This window comes from Bidens hawaiensis, unplaced genomic scaffold, assembly GCF_021521415.1.
Source record: "Bidens hawaiensis isolate Kalapana, Puna unplaced genomic scaffold, B.hawaiensis_p1.1 tig00001960_1, whole genome shotgun sequence".
NCBI classification, from domain to species: Eukaryota; Viridiplantae; Streptophyta; class Magnoliopsida; order Asterales; family Asteraceae; genus Bidens; species Bidens hawaiensis.
The window spans coordinates 2803111-2818722 of record NW_027491108.1 but is presented as its reverse complement, the minus strand read 5'-3'; the positions used below and the strand labels follow the sequence as shown (position 1 = coordinate 2818722).

The 15612-nt window shown below is 39.0% G+C and overlaps 1 pseudogene across 1 annotated transcript; it reads left to right on the top strand.

The window, feature by feature from the left end:
- Positions 1 to 2546: 2546 nt before the first annotated feature.
- Positions 2547 to 3370, top strand: LOC143600932 (glutathione S-transferase U17-like; annotated as a pseudogene). The gene is made up of 2 exons (XR_013147568.1): positions 2547 to 2887; positions 3001 to 3370. The product of XR_013147568.1 is annotated as a glutathione S-transferase U17-like (transcript).
- Positions 3371 to 15612: the final 12242 nt, after the last annotated feature.

The following is a 15612-nucleotide window of genomic DNA, read 5'->3' as shown; positions in this document are numbered from 1 at the left end:
AACATTTAACATTGGGTTTAAAGCGGCGGCGCAAGTAAAAATCGGTGGCAATTCAAGAAAGTATTTTTTTAATTTAAACTTCATTGGTAATATGATGTTTGAAAACATTGGACTTTTATTTTCAAATTCTTTAAGATTGTTAACGATTAAAAATAACTCCGAAAGAACCAAGGGACTTGTCGGATAATACGTTCCCGATAGTTTCGTAGTTGATGTTTTAAAAACTTCAAGAAAAGTCGATAAGTCATTGATAATTTCCCATTTCTCATTTGAAAAGGGGATTGCCAAATCATTCTCGGCAAGACTAGAATGAAACATTTGTAAAGTGTCTCTTTGTTTCAAAGCACTTTGAAACATTATGCAAGTGGAATTCCATCGATGAGGTACATCCCAATTAGCTCCCAAAGCTTTTCTTCCCGTATCTTTACAAAATTTTCTATAATCCATTTGTCTTTTTTTACTTTTCTTAAAAACTTCATGTAGCATTACTCTAAAATCGTTTATAACCGATGTAACCTCATCCGAAGCAAGTCCGTCTTGCACGATTAAATTAATGATATGTGCAACACACCTTGAGTGAAAAAATACACCATTGCAAATCGGCGTATATTTTAATTTTAATTTATCAACCGCCGATGTATTATTCGACGCGTTATCAAATGCAATTGAAAATATTTTATTTTCTAGTTTATAAGTTTTTATAACATAATCTAAAATTTCAAACAAATTATCTCCCGTATGTGGATACTCAAAGAGTTCGAAAGCAATGGTGCGTTTCATCATTTCCCACGATGACGGGTCTACCCAATGAGCGGTGACACAAAGATAAGATTCGGGTAGACCATGTGGAGCCGACCAAACATCAGTAGTTAAGTTTATTCCCGTATTTATATTTTCAAAATATGCAATTAGTACCTCTTTGGCCTTCTTCCACAATTTTAAACAATAACGTTTAAGAGTATGACGACTTACGTGAGTGTATTGTGGTTGAAGCGTATCTCGAATCATGGCGGTTAAGCGAGGGTTGTCGAAGTGGCTAAACGGCAAAGCTTCTTGAATCACAAACTTCGCCATACGATCTTGAACTCGATCAATTTGGTATGTAAATATTCCGCCTTCACTATCCATTTGCGTTTGTTGCGACTCGACGTTCTGTTTCAACGCCCTGCAATACGGTCTTTCGATGTGTTTCTTCAAATTTGAATTCGAAAGTGGGTTTAAATAAATCCCACAAAACTTGCACCGAGCCTTCAATGAATGGTCACTCAATTCAACCAAATCCCAATTGCACCAAATCTCTTGATTACGATTATGAGGTACAATACGAACGAAACTTGGTCCGGCGGTGGAACCTTGACCAACCGATGATTGTGAGGCAGCCATAACAACAAATATGAATATAGAAGAAGAGAAAACAAGAGATTAGAGAACTCAGAACGTTGTAATAGCGTTTTTTTGTATTTTTTTGCGTTCGGGTTTGCGTTTTGAGTGTTGTGATGAACCCATTACACCAAATACCTATTTATACTAGTAGTGGGGTGTTTGGGGAGCCAAAAAACGGCCATTTTTGACCCCAACGGTCAAAAAACGGCCATAAAACCGTTTCCCAACGGCTAGAACCACTCCAACGGCTATAACCGGTTCCGAACCGGTTCCGGTCGAACCGGTTCCAGAACCGGTTCCGGTTCGGTTCCGGTTCCTACCCGGTCCACCTCCAAACATGTCAAACCGGTTCCGGATCGTCGGGTTGAAACGGAACCGAACCGGTTCCTACGAAAAACGGTTCGGTTCCGGTTCGGTTCCGTCGAACCGGTTCCAGGAACCGGTTTTGTTGTCCACCTCTACCCTCTCTAAAGAGTAAGAGGGTGTTGCTATTTATTAGCATAATTTAGATGGGCCTCTTGGGCTGTGCTGCATGATTGGGTCCACGATAGTGGTATTATTGACTTCAATCGGACTTAAGGTCTTAAGTCACTAGTGTTCATAACAATACACCGTATTCCCATATACTGATACACTACGAGGACCGAGACTAAAATATGTTTTATTTTTCTTTAAAAAACTCAATAATAATAAATATATTTATTATTTTCGTATATATTTTATCTCCTTAGACCTTAGTCATGTTTCATATATGCAAGCATTAAATTTTATTATTTTAAATAGCCTAGATTATCATGACGCTTAGTTTTTTTACACCGCCTTCCATGATTTTTACAAGGCAAGGTCTTTCCATATGATGTACATGTGAATAATGACTTCTAATTCATGGTTATGACTAGTTAAACCAGAAACATGTGAATAACAATGGTTTGTACATGTGAACAAATTCTACTTTACATCTGAATATGTAACTTTATAAAACACATTCTCGAGGATAACCAATGCTTGAAACGTTTACCATCATTAAATCACACGGGATACATGTATTACAACAAAAGCCAAATGTAATTATTTAAATCTATTGGGTAGTTTCGTCTTTTATCGAAACACTAGGGACATAACTAGTTTTATGTTGTCTATATATATTGGCCAACTTCTCAAGTATTCATCATCTCTTTCAATGGATAAAAAGAGTGAAATAAAGCTTTTAGGAACCGCTACAAGTCCATATGTGAACCGTGCTCAGTTCGCTCTCAACCTCAAGTCCATCAAGTATGAGTTCATTGATGAAAACCTTGCTTGCAAAAGTGAGCTCCTATTAACATCAAACCCGGTTCATAAAAAAGTCCCAGTCCTTTTGCTTGCAGATAAACCACCCATTTGTGAGTCTCAAATCATAATCGAGTATCTTGATGATATCCGACCTGATTTATTCCAACTCCTCCCATCGGTCTCTTTAGATCGTGCTAATTGTCGGTTTTGGGCCACATATATTGATACCAAGGTACATTAAATAATTAAATACTGTAACATCATTTACATCTATATTTCCTTCATAATTTCATAACATTTTTTTTTGTCAAATATGTTATATTGATGTTAAAACATTATCCATAGTTCTTCCCATTGTATGAGGAGTTGAGGCAGACGATAAGTAACGCAGGACGAGAAGCAATAAAAGAGCAGTGATAGAAGCAACACAAGTGTTGGAAGAAGCCTTCAACAAGTTTAGCAACGGGAAGGCTTACTTTGGTGGAGATCAAGTAGGATATCTTGATGTTATGCTTGGGTGTTTTGTCACATGGATAAAACATGTTGACAAGCTTAATGATTTCAATACCTTTGATGAAGTTAGAGTCCCAAAACTTGCAAACTGGGCGAAGCGCATAGCGTCACATGAAGCCCTTAAGAGCGTGACACCAGAGAACGAAACACTCATAAACTTCTACGCCATGCTTAATGTCTACAAACCACCATATAAATAAAGCACAAAAACAAAAGAGACGTTTCCTATTGCGTGCTTGTTGATTTGTTGTTAAATGTCATTTCATGTTATTGTCTTTCAGTTTCATTTGATCTATGTATTATGTTTCATTACAGGTAAAGATCTTAATCATGGTCTTTACTTATGTCTTCTATCATCAATGTTTAAACTTTGTGTTTGAAATCCGTTGTTAATTTTTCAGATTACTATCATAAGCATTATTCATACCAAATTAACAAGACATTTTAATGCATTTAAATAATAGTAAAAATAACTTTATTTTTATATAGTAGCTATAAATTGTTTTATGTCCTTTAAAATCATATGATCTTACCATGTTTCATATGTGAGTGTTTCAGTTTTATAGTTTTTTAAGTGCAAACACTAAATTTTAAAAAGCCTAGATTACCCAGGTTGTGATACAGTTTTTTGAAGAATTTGGAAGAATAGCAATGAGAGAATCTTTAATAATAAAAGGTCGACATGCTCTAAGCTACTGGATGATATCAAAGATGACTCATTTTTATGTGTGAAACATAGATATAAGTTCAAAATTTAAAACTGCCATACAGGGTGTAGATTTAAATTCTCGTGATGCAAGCATGTAATTGTTCGTTTTCCAATTTCTCTAGCTTCTTACTACGATTTCGTTTTGCATTAATAAAAATCGTCATTCAAAAATAAAATGAAAAAAAAATACAATGTATTCCCATATATACATGACGATGTACATTGAAATATTTTTAAAACTTTTAATACTCAATAATAATACAAACTATTATTAATTTCGTATTTATTTTTCGATCTTGTTCGTGTTTCGTATTTCATATGTGCAAGCATTAAATTTTATAATGGCTAGATTATTGTGACGCTTGGTTGGTTTTAAACACCTCTTACCATGATTTTTACCCATATGATCAACATGTGAATAGTGAGTTTTCAACTTCATAGTTATGAGTTACAATACATTGTATCCCATGTGATATGAATGTACCGGTTAAACACGATACGTGTGAGTAAATTAAAATGGTTTGTAACTGATCGAATTAATGGTTTACATACGAACAAATTCTGCAAGGTGTATGTATAACTGATTTACATGAGTATTTAAGCGTGGTTAGTTTGCGGTAAAAAATGTGAACAAATTTTATTTTACATCTGAATATCATAAATTAAAATATTTCTCATCTAAATAGTATTTATGAATTAAGATTGAGAAACTAGGTTGTGTTTCGAGAGCGTTATGTTTGTTTTTATGTTAATATGTTTCTGCATTACTTGCGAGTTGCGAGTAAACAAACATATATACAGAATCACATGTGAATAAATATGTGTAGGAGCATAAAATACTCATGTATATCACATATCAATAAGCATCAAATACCAAAGAGCATTTGATCTACTGAGTCTGATACCATAATACTGGATGACGTTTCCTTTTTCAAGTGGCAATGGTATAAATTCATGGTGAATAAAATTGTGAAATTTATAAGTAGAATTAGAGTGTGTATGAATTAACATTAAAAGGTAAATAAATAAACATAAAAAATGTAATGGCATGCAAATATAAAAGCCTATTTGCAAAAACATGTGAACAGGGGTAACACATGTTATTTGCATCTGTGTCATGTGAGTCGTGACATGGGAAAATTTTTAAATCAGTACCGACTAAATTTGGTGAACAAAAAAGATATATAATTTTGATTGAGATGTGATTTTCATACACCACTTTCATATGCCTATACGGCTCGTATAGGTTATGCATGACTGACAAGGTGGACAAAAAAAAAAGCTTTTTACAACCCATACCACCGTATATACCTATACAAGCCGTATATGTGTTAAATGACTCGTATTGCTAACTGACACACCATAAAACCTATACGGTCGTATAGGGCTATACGACCATATGGAAAACTTTTGCCAAATGTTTGGGGTGCACTTTTATTTTTTTGTATGTGGACCAGATATTTATCAGTATGTTTTGATCAAATGTTTTTTTGTTTGCTTAATCATTAATTGATTATTGTGTATAAACTATTATAAAATATAACATAAAATAATGTTCTCGGGGTACAACTATAAATTATTTAGCCGAGTATGTTATGCAAATGTTAATAGACAATTTATTCTATTCTAAAATATCATATTTAGGCAAGTATGTTATGTACTTAATACATTAAAATGTAAGATATTAACGTATTAATATTTAAAATTGTGTCTAAAAAATTATCTATACGCCCGTATAGGTCTATACAGCCATATTAACGTATTAATTATTTAAAATCGTGTCCAAAAAAATGTCTATACGTCCGTATAGCTCTATACGGCCCGTATAACCCTATACGAGCCGTATAGAGAAAAAAATGGTGTGTGGGAATCCCAAGTAATGTGAGAGGATCCAAAGCCTTTTGATTAAACCAATACAACAAAAAGGCTGATATTGCATATAACTTGGGCTATAAACGACCCTAGAGGAATGTAAAATATATTTTGGATAAAAGTTAAAAATCATCTAAACTAGTCTAATAGCAAACCAATATGAGAAGAATTACAAGGAAAAATAGATGAAATTTCAGTTTAAATTAGCTCTTGTTTCGACATTTTTAGAGATACACTTATATCATCAACATATGCTATAGTGCTTGTAAACCTCATACCCTTCTTTAACATTGTATTTCTCTCTCTTTTTTGAGATAATCACCAAGTTCTACTACGCTTGACACGACTAGATTAGTCCAAACTATCTTGTAAACTTTATAAGATGCATTTTTAAGGATTTGGTATCACCAGCCCATAATCCCAGTTGCTAGGTGTAAACCATCAACAAAAGTCGAAGCCCGCCCAATTGTTTTCTTCTAATTGCTATTATTCCCAGCTAGAGCCTAGAGGTGGGCAACAAACCCTGCTCCGGAACAAGACTTGGCTATACCTGACCCGCAGGTAGGACAAGGTTTTGGTTTTCTCCCTGGAACCGTACCTGGACCGGCCAGAACCTGTTCCTCTACCCGGTCAAAACCCGGACTCGTTGACCCGGCCAAAACCCGATAAAACCTAGCAAAAGATTATACAACTGGTTCCTACCTGATCCGGTTCTTTAATTTTATTGACCAAACCTGAAACCGGTGCCTACTGGATTTCGGTTGTTGAAAAAACCTGATATGTGCACCTGTATCCGAGCAATGTTTTATGTTGGACTTATTTGGATCAAGCAACACGAACAACACCGATATTTTGTGAGAACTCCTCACGACTCTTTCAATATTATTAAGAACGAAAACCACACAAAATACAATAACCCTAAACCATCTATTTATACTAAAACCTTAACTTGCTCACCAAGAAACCTAATTAGATTCAAACTAGGAAACCAAATAAATAAATAAAAATAACCAATCTTATTCCTAATTAATAAACTAAACCGACTCAAACTAAAACTCTTTAAACTTTAAACGTTTATCAAGATTAATCCTTCATTACCCCCTTAATCTTGATATGGACTGATTACTTTTCAAAATAGTGTTGGATCTAAATCTTCACGAACCAAATTAGTAGCTTCTTCTTTCGGTTTTGGTCCGGGACACTCATATGCAAAATGACCATATTCAAGACAATTATAGCATCTGATATGAGCTTTACCTCGACCCATACGTTTCTCCTTTTGATTTCCATTGGGTTGGAACCAGCCACCTCTTCGTCGTCCAACACCACGTCCTCTACCTCGGCCACGTCCATGGTCGCTTTTCCCTTGTCAACAAGATTCACAAACATCTTCTTCTTTCTTCGAACTTTCCTGTCCATTAGTTTTAGTAAGCAACAACTTACTTTGTCCGCTATCACCCGTCTTATCTTGCTCCCTGATTCATTCCTCATAGGCCTTCAACCTGCCTATTGCTTCTTCGAATGGCATGGTGTCCAAATCTGAATATTGCTCAATAGAAGCAACAATTTGAAGATACTTCTTTGGCACCGAATCTAACAACTTTTGCACTAATACTTCATCTTTGAGAGTTGAACCAAGACTAGTAAATCTTGAAACAAATCCGCCTAACTTTCCGGCAAACTCTTCAATCGTATTTGTCTCCTTCATTCGTAGTTGCTCAAATTCTCTTCTTAAACTCGCTAAACGTGCCCTTTGGACCCTGTCGGCACCAAGAAACCTTACACGTAAAGCTTCCCATATGTCTTTCGCACTTCGATTCCTAGCAACTTGAAGGAGTATATCCTCTGGTAAAGCTTGATAGAGAATCGCCCTTGCAATCTTGTTCTTCTTTTCATCAATGGCTCCATCGGTTACTGGCTTAATTGTCTCCCACAACCTTTGTGCATCCAAAACTGACTCCATTAGAATTGTCCAAGTGTTGTAGTTCGTTGTTGTCAACCTTGGTACTTGAAACGAGGCGGTGTTGTTTTCTTGAACCGGACCATTCCCTGCATTATTTGGATTATTAGCCATTCTTTTCTTCGAATCTTCTTAACGTTACACAGATTTACGCTGCTTCTTCTTTCAACGAATCACACAGATTAACGTTGTCTCTTTTTTCAACGAATCACACAGATTAACGTTGATTCTTCTTCTCGATCGTTCACACAGATACGACCGTCTTCGTCTTCTTCTTGATCGTTCACACAGATACGATCGTTTTCTTCACTGTTTGATTGCTACACTATTGCAATCCGTCTTCTCGGATGGGTTCTATCTTCTTCCTTGTTGCTCAAGTCTTCGGTTAGGTTGCTAGACACTTCTGCTTGCTTGGTAGAATAATTAATTCACAACATGGTTTGTTTGCTTTTGGTTTCTGGATCTAATTTGTGGCTAGGAAAGTTTCCTTTTAAAACTAATTATTTCACCACAATTTCTTCTTTCTCGAATTCAGTAGTACATAGAGAGGTGCTACTTTTTTTTTATTAATTCACCACCTCTCCTAATTGCGACCTCCTTGCAATTTGTTTTACCTACTTGATTCTTGAATTAATTCCACCGACGCTTGCTTCCTTTGTTCGACAATTCCAGCCGAAAAATATTAGAGGTGCCGATTTGCTTGATTTCTTTCTTTGACCAAATCAGCACGCCCCTCTTATGGATGCCTGCAAATATTCGACGTCTTCACAGGTCTCTTTGAACTTGTAACATCCTAAAATTATAATGTTGAATAAAGAAAGTTACGTTTAGTGAGTTCGCGTTATTAATTACTTAATATCGAGTAAAGAACGGATCATGGATTTAGATTAATGGAGATGGGTTAAATGAGAATGGGCTTTAGGTCCATGGGCTCTAAGGGATATAAATATCCCCTAAACCAACCTAAAACCCTAAACCCTCATTTCATTTCCATCATAATCTATACACACTCCAAAACACACAACCCGAACCAAGATCCAAAGGCGAGGACCCGAGCTTGTTGGTGCTAGATCGTCGTGACGAACCAAAGCAACAAGACCAGCTCGTGTTCGTAGTTCGACTCATTTACGGTACGTTTATATCGAGAACTTGTTCGTTTAGGTTTGGATTAGTATAGAAATGATAGATCTATGTTTGTATGGTAAAAACGAATCCTACAAAGCTAAACTTACTGAAAATGGTTAAGATTTGATGGGTTAATCGATTGATAAAAGAACCCGTAACCTATATGCCTAAATCGCACCCTTAAACATCGATGTTAGGCCGATTTGATGGTTGGGGTTTGTAGGCGCTGGTCAGACGATTCCGTGGATACCTAAATCGAGTTATTTGGTTAAGAAACGAAGATGATTAAGGACGAACAGTAGCTGCAGCCGACAACTTCGCCTGCAAGCTAAGTTCGTCTGATGAACTTCGCCTGCAAAGCTAAGTTCGCCTGATGACAACTTCGCCTAAAAGCTAAGTTCGCCTGATGACAACTTCGCCTAAAAGCTAAGTTCGCCTGATGACAACTTCGCCTAAGGTTTAACTTCGCCTAGAGTCAAGTTCGATTAGAAAATAAATTAAAACGATAAGTAAAAGTAAGCTAATACTAGGCCACCAGATTAGATCAGGCGAGTATTGATACGTGTAACTTATACAGTCAGCCGAGCTCAGTTAAAGAAGGGATTTACAACTATCGGAGGAAGAAGCAGAGTTCAGGTGAGTTTCTAGCCCCATTCCTTGTTATGTTTTCGGGGCTGTGTGCATACTCGATGTGTTGTTAATACATTTATCCTAAGTGATAAGTGTATGCCATATGTGATATATGTGATGGATATGAATGATTGCTTGTCGGTACGCGAACGATCTTCGGATATTGCACGTACTGTCAGGTTAAAAATAAAGATACGAATATTATATATCGAAGATGTATGAACATTACAAATGAATACTTGTCGGGGCGTGAACGTTCTTCGGATATTGCACGTATCCACAAGAGGTATGGTTGTTAAATGAATGATGTAAAGAACGCCTAGAGTGTTCTTATGCTATAATGTAATTATTGTATATGTGAGGTATGTGTATACAGGTACACGAATGGTATGTGAGTTCTACGTTCGACATAGTAAGTTAGGATGGCAAATCCCTCTAGCTTCTGTCGGACATAGACTCTGTAACACCCCGACCGATGGCGGATTATACATCGGGGCGCCACGTATTTGTTTCATTACTCGCGACACTATTTGGGTGTCCATATTTAATAAATACATTTTCATTGCGCACGCGCAGAACACAAATCTCATAAAGTAACATAAATCATATCATAACTCAAAATATCCAAATAACATAATTTGTCTTGTTACATTTTAATCTAGGTCCAAAGAAAAAGAAAACATCCTACGTGTCCTTGAGATTCCAAAAGCAGCTACAGCAAACCTGAACATGTGTTAAAATAAAACGTCAACACTTGCGTGTCGGTGAGAAATCAAGTTTAATAGATATAAATAGATAATAACAAACACTGCGCGCAACATGTGCTTAACTGGGGTTTAACATAGGGTGTAATCAGATTGTGATCAAGCCTAAATAGATCATAGCTCATAGTTCAATCCGTGCTCCCAATCGAGCACAAAAACAAGTAATCATACGTGCATGTGTAAACAAAACAAGAAAACCGTAAACGATAGGTCTCCCGTGTTCATCTAATGGATCCATGAAAACTTCGGAATAGGCCGAACAAAGCGGTTAATGATTCACACATACAAATAAACAGCCAAGTAAACGTCCATAACACATGGGGTTTTGCGCACATAAATTTCATAAACAAGTTTAAGACTCAAGTTGTAAGAACACATGAACATCCCAAAACGTTAAAAATAAAAGGGGATTAAGTACGATATTACTCACTTGTAAACGGTGCGTTGAAAGATAAGCAAGAATCCAAATTTTAAACAAGCACAAGTTAACCTATAAATAAGAGGTTATTGGTTTAACGATTGGTTTTTATGTCTTGAATATATGCAGTTACTTAAACAAAATATATATTTACCGAGATTTCTGGGCAGAAACGAAGAGAAGGCGGATGCAAGGAGGCGTCGCTGAGGATCACGGCAGAGAGCAAAGGAGAAAGATTTGGGGAGTGTTTAAGTGTAGTGTGTGAAGTGTTAATAAACAAGAAAATAGCTTAATTTATAGGAAAACCCAAGGGAACACAATCCCTTGAAAAGAGGAAAAGATCTTAACAAATCAAGCAAAAGATATAAAAAAAAGCACAAGAAAACAAAAGCAAAAGATATCCAAAGATATGCCGGCAGCTGCAGGGGATGGGGAAAAGCTGACAGGTTACAGATCAAAGCATGGGAGGTGTCAGATAAAGCACTGTTCAAGACATGCAAAAGAAGATTTCAAAAGATTATGTCAGTCACTTTTTCTGTCAACCAATAGGATTGGTGCGCATGCTGCGCCGAAAGTGGCTTTTCGGACAGATGTCGGAACTGACCTACAGTGCTCATACAAAAGATAAGATATTTCAAAAGCATACAGGCTAACTGAAGAAAAGACTTAAGTTCTAGCGCGAGAAGGCTCGAGCGCGCGCGAGGGCGAAGGCAGACAGAGAACAATCCTTAGCGCGCCGCGGGAAGAACTACAATCCTTAGCGCGTCGCGGGAAGAACTACAATTCTTAGCGCTCTGCGGGAAGAACTATAATCCTTAGCGCGCCGCGGGAAGAACTACCATTCTTAGCGCGCTGCGGGAAGAACTATAATCCTTAGCGCGCCGCGGGAAGAACTACCATTCTTAGCGCGCTGCGGGAACAGTTCGCCTCGTGTATCGCAGGAACAGATGGTCTTCGCGCAGGCTTCCTTGTAAGGAGTCTGGCGCGTGGAGCTGCGCAGACATCCTTAGGCGGGAAGAACCAAAGGACAAGCAAAGTGTTAAGAGAAAAAAAAAGGGGTTCAAGGCTTAAGGGTTAAGCAGAGGGGCGGGACAGCGACAAGAGAGGAAAAGGCGGGACGACGACAAGAGAGAAAAGGCGGGACGGCGACAAGAGAGAAAAGGGCGGGACGGCGGAAAGGAATTTTTTTATTATTAGTAAGTATTATAAAATATATATATATATATATATATATATATATGATTTATTAAATGTTAAATTTACAAAGATTAATAATCAAATTTTAAATCATAAAAAGAATCGGATTTGAAAACGGGTACCTGGGTCGGGTCGGATTGGGCAGTTGTCACAGTCTCCCCTACTTTAAGAAATTTCGTCCCGAAATTTATCTCGAAGTAGGATGCGCAGAGAAAAGGTGCGGGTACTTGATCTTCATCTGATCTTCCCTTTCCCAAGTGAACTCGGCTCCGCGCTTGGACTGCCAACGAACTTTAACAATAGGGATGCGACTGCGCTTGGTTTGCTTTACCTCGCGATCCATAATCTCAACAGGCTTCTCAACGAAGTGCATAGACTCATCAACTTGAACTTCATCAAGTGGTATGTGGAGGTTCTCGTCAGCTAAACATTTCTTGAGATTGGATACATGGAAAGTTGGATGCACATTGCTGAGCGCGGGCGGCAGGTCCAGTTTGTAGGCAACTTTTCCCACCCTCGCAAGAATCTTGAACGGACCAACATAACGAGGCGCAAGCTTACCTTTCTTCCCAAAGCGGACAACACCCTTCCAGGGCGACACTTTGAGGAGAACAAGATCACCAACTAGAAATTCGAGAGGCTTCCGCCTGCGATCTGCGTAACTCTTCTGTCGGCTTCTGGCAGTCAGCAGATGATCACGGATCTTGGCGATTTTATCGGTTGTCTCTTGAACTAGTTCGGGTCCTGTGATTTGAACTTCACCCACTTCGTTCCAACAAATCGGTGAGCGGCACTTTCGACCGTAAAGTGCTTCAAATGGGGCCATACCGATGCTGGAATGATAGCTGTTATTATAAGAGAACTCGACCAGAGGTAGGTGTGAATCCCAATTACCTCCAAAATCAAGAACATAAGAACGAAGCATATCCTCAAGGGTTTGGATGGTTCGCTCAGACTGTCCGTCAGTCTGAGGATGATATGCAGTACTCATGTCCAAACGAGTTCCTAACGCAGATTGGAGAGATTACCAAAAGCGAGATATAAAACGGCCATCGCGATCGGATATGATGCTCAAAGGAGTACCATGACGGCAGACAATTTCCTTGACATAAAGATGCGCAAGTTGTTCAACACGGTAGGTTTCACGAATGGGCAGAAAGTGGGCAGACTTGGTCAATCGATCCACTATTACCCAAATGCTATCATGTTTGCTTGCGGTCAAGGGTAACTTGGTGATAAAGTCCATTGCTATACTTTCCCATTTCCACGTAGGAATTTCAGGTTGTTCGAGCAAACCAGATGGGTGTTGATGTTCAGCTTTTACCTTAGAACAAGTTAGGCATTTAGCTACGAACACAGCAATATCCTTTTTCATACCGGGCCACCAAAAGGTAAGGCGCAAATCTTTGTACATTTTGTCAGCACCAGGATGAACGGAATACCGAGTTTTGTGCGCTTCACTCAGTATGACAGAGCGAAGATTCTCATCATTGGGAATCCAGATGCGATTGAGATAACAGAGAATTCCATTCAGGTTAGGGACTAGATGCGCTTCTGCACCACACGCTAACTCGGCGCGTAGGTTGCCCTTGCTGATCGATGCGCGCTGCGCGTCGCGAATGCGCGATTCAAGATCGTTTTGGATTGGCGCGAAATGAAGCTGCGTGCGCGGCAAGATACAGTTGAGTTGACTGGGTTTGCGGCTGAGCGCATCGGCTACCACATTAGCCTTTCCAGGGTGATATCGGATCTCACAATCGTAATCGCTGATGAGTTCGTTCCATCGGCGTTGTCTCATGTTAAGTTCCTTTTGATCAAAAATGTGCTGAAGGCTTTTATGGTCTGTGTAAATGATACACTTAGTCCCATAGAGGTAGTGTCTCCAGATTTTTAAGGCAAATACAACTGCACCAAGTTCGAGGTCGTGAGTCGTATAATTCTTTTCATGAATTTTGAGTTGCCTAGACGCGTAAGCGATAACCTTGCCTCGTTGCATAAGTACACAACCGAGACCTTGGTTGGAGGCATCACAATAAACGACAAAGTCGTCAGTACCCTCAGGTAACGCTAGAACAGGAGCTTCGCACAACAATTGCTTGAGCGTTTGAAAGGCTTCTTCTTGCTTCGAGCCCCAAATATACGGTTTGCCTTTGTGCGTTAAAGCTGTTAAAGGCAAGGCGATCTTTGAGAAGTTCGAAATGAATCGCCGGTAGTAACCAGCTAAGCCCAAAAAGGAACGGATTTCGGTAGGAGTGGTCGGTGCAATCCAGTTCTTGATTGCATCAATTTTGGATGGGTCGACATGAATACCCATCTTGTTTACAACATGACCAAGAAACTGTACTTCGTCAGACCAAAACTCACACTTGGAGAGTTTGGCATAGAGTTGTTCGGTTCGAAGCTTTTGCAACACCAACAGAAGATGTTGTTCATGCTCGGCCTTGGTTTTGGAATAAACCAGAACGTCATCGATAAACACAATCACAAATTGGTCCAAGAAAGGCCTACACACCCGGTTCATTAGATCCATGAAGACAGCGGGTGCGTTGGTTAAACCGAAAGGCATGACCAAGAATTCAAAATGACCGTAGCGGGTTCGAAAGGCAGTCTTGGGAATATCCTCTTCACGGATGCGCAACTGGTGATAGCCAGAACGGAGATCGATTTTGGAGAAACAAGAGGCACCTTGGAGTTGGTCAAAGAGGTCGTCAATACGAGGTAAGGGGTACCGGTTCTTAATGGTGAGCTTGTTCAGCTCGCGGTAATCGATACACATGCGAAACGAACCATCTTTCTTTTTAACGAACAAAACCGGAGCACCCCACGGCGAAGAGCTAGGGCGAATGAATCCTTTATCGGTCAACTCTTGAAGTTGACTTGCTAATTCTTGCATTTCAGCGGGTGCAAGTCGATAAGGAGATTTGGCTACGGGGGATGCACCAGGGACAAGATCAACACGAAACTCGACTTCCCGAGCGGGAGGTAAACCAGAAAGATCATCGGGGAAGACTTCAGGAAAGTCACGCACGATGGGGATTTCAGAAAGTTTCTTCTTTCCTTCATCGGGTTTGATCACATGAGCTAAGAACGCGACACATTTCTTTCGTAAAAGTCTTCGGGCTTCAGTGCATGACATAAGTTTAAGACCGTTAGATGGTTTCTCGCCGTAGATATGAAGATCTTGACCATTTTCCCGAGGTATGCGAATCAACTTCTTGGCGCAGATTACTTTGGCGCGATTTTGCGAGAGCCAGTCCATTCCGATAATCACATCAAAACTTCCAAGAGGCATGGGAATGAGGTCGATTAGAAAATCATGCTCATTAAGGTTAAGCGTGCAATCTTTGATCACGGAGTTTATTAAAATAGTTTCACCATTAGCCAATTCAACTGAAAAGTTTTCGTTTAAGTTTACTCGCGGTCGCGCAAGTTTTTGTTCAAAAGCGCGAGAAATAAAACTTCTATCGGCGCCAGTATCAAAAAGTATAGATGCATATAGTCCGTTAAGTAAAAATGTACCATTAACCACGTCATTATTCGCTTGCGCTTGGTGCGCGGTTATATTAAAAGCTCGTCCGCGCGTCACTTGGTTTGAAATTTGGTTAACCGGATTAGCTTGCGTAATTTGTACTTGCAGTCTTGGGCACGCGTTCCGGAAATGACTGGGGTCACCGCAGTTATAGCACGACCTGGGTCGTGGATTAGGGTATGTTGGTTGTGGGTTTAGCGGGTAAGTTGGTGGTGTTTGCGCGATTGGGTTGGCGGGAAG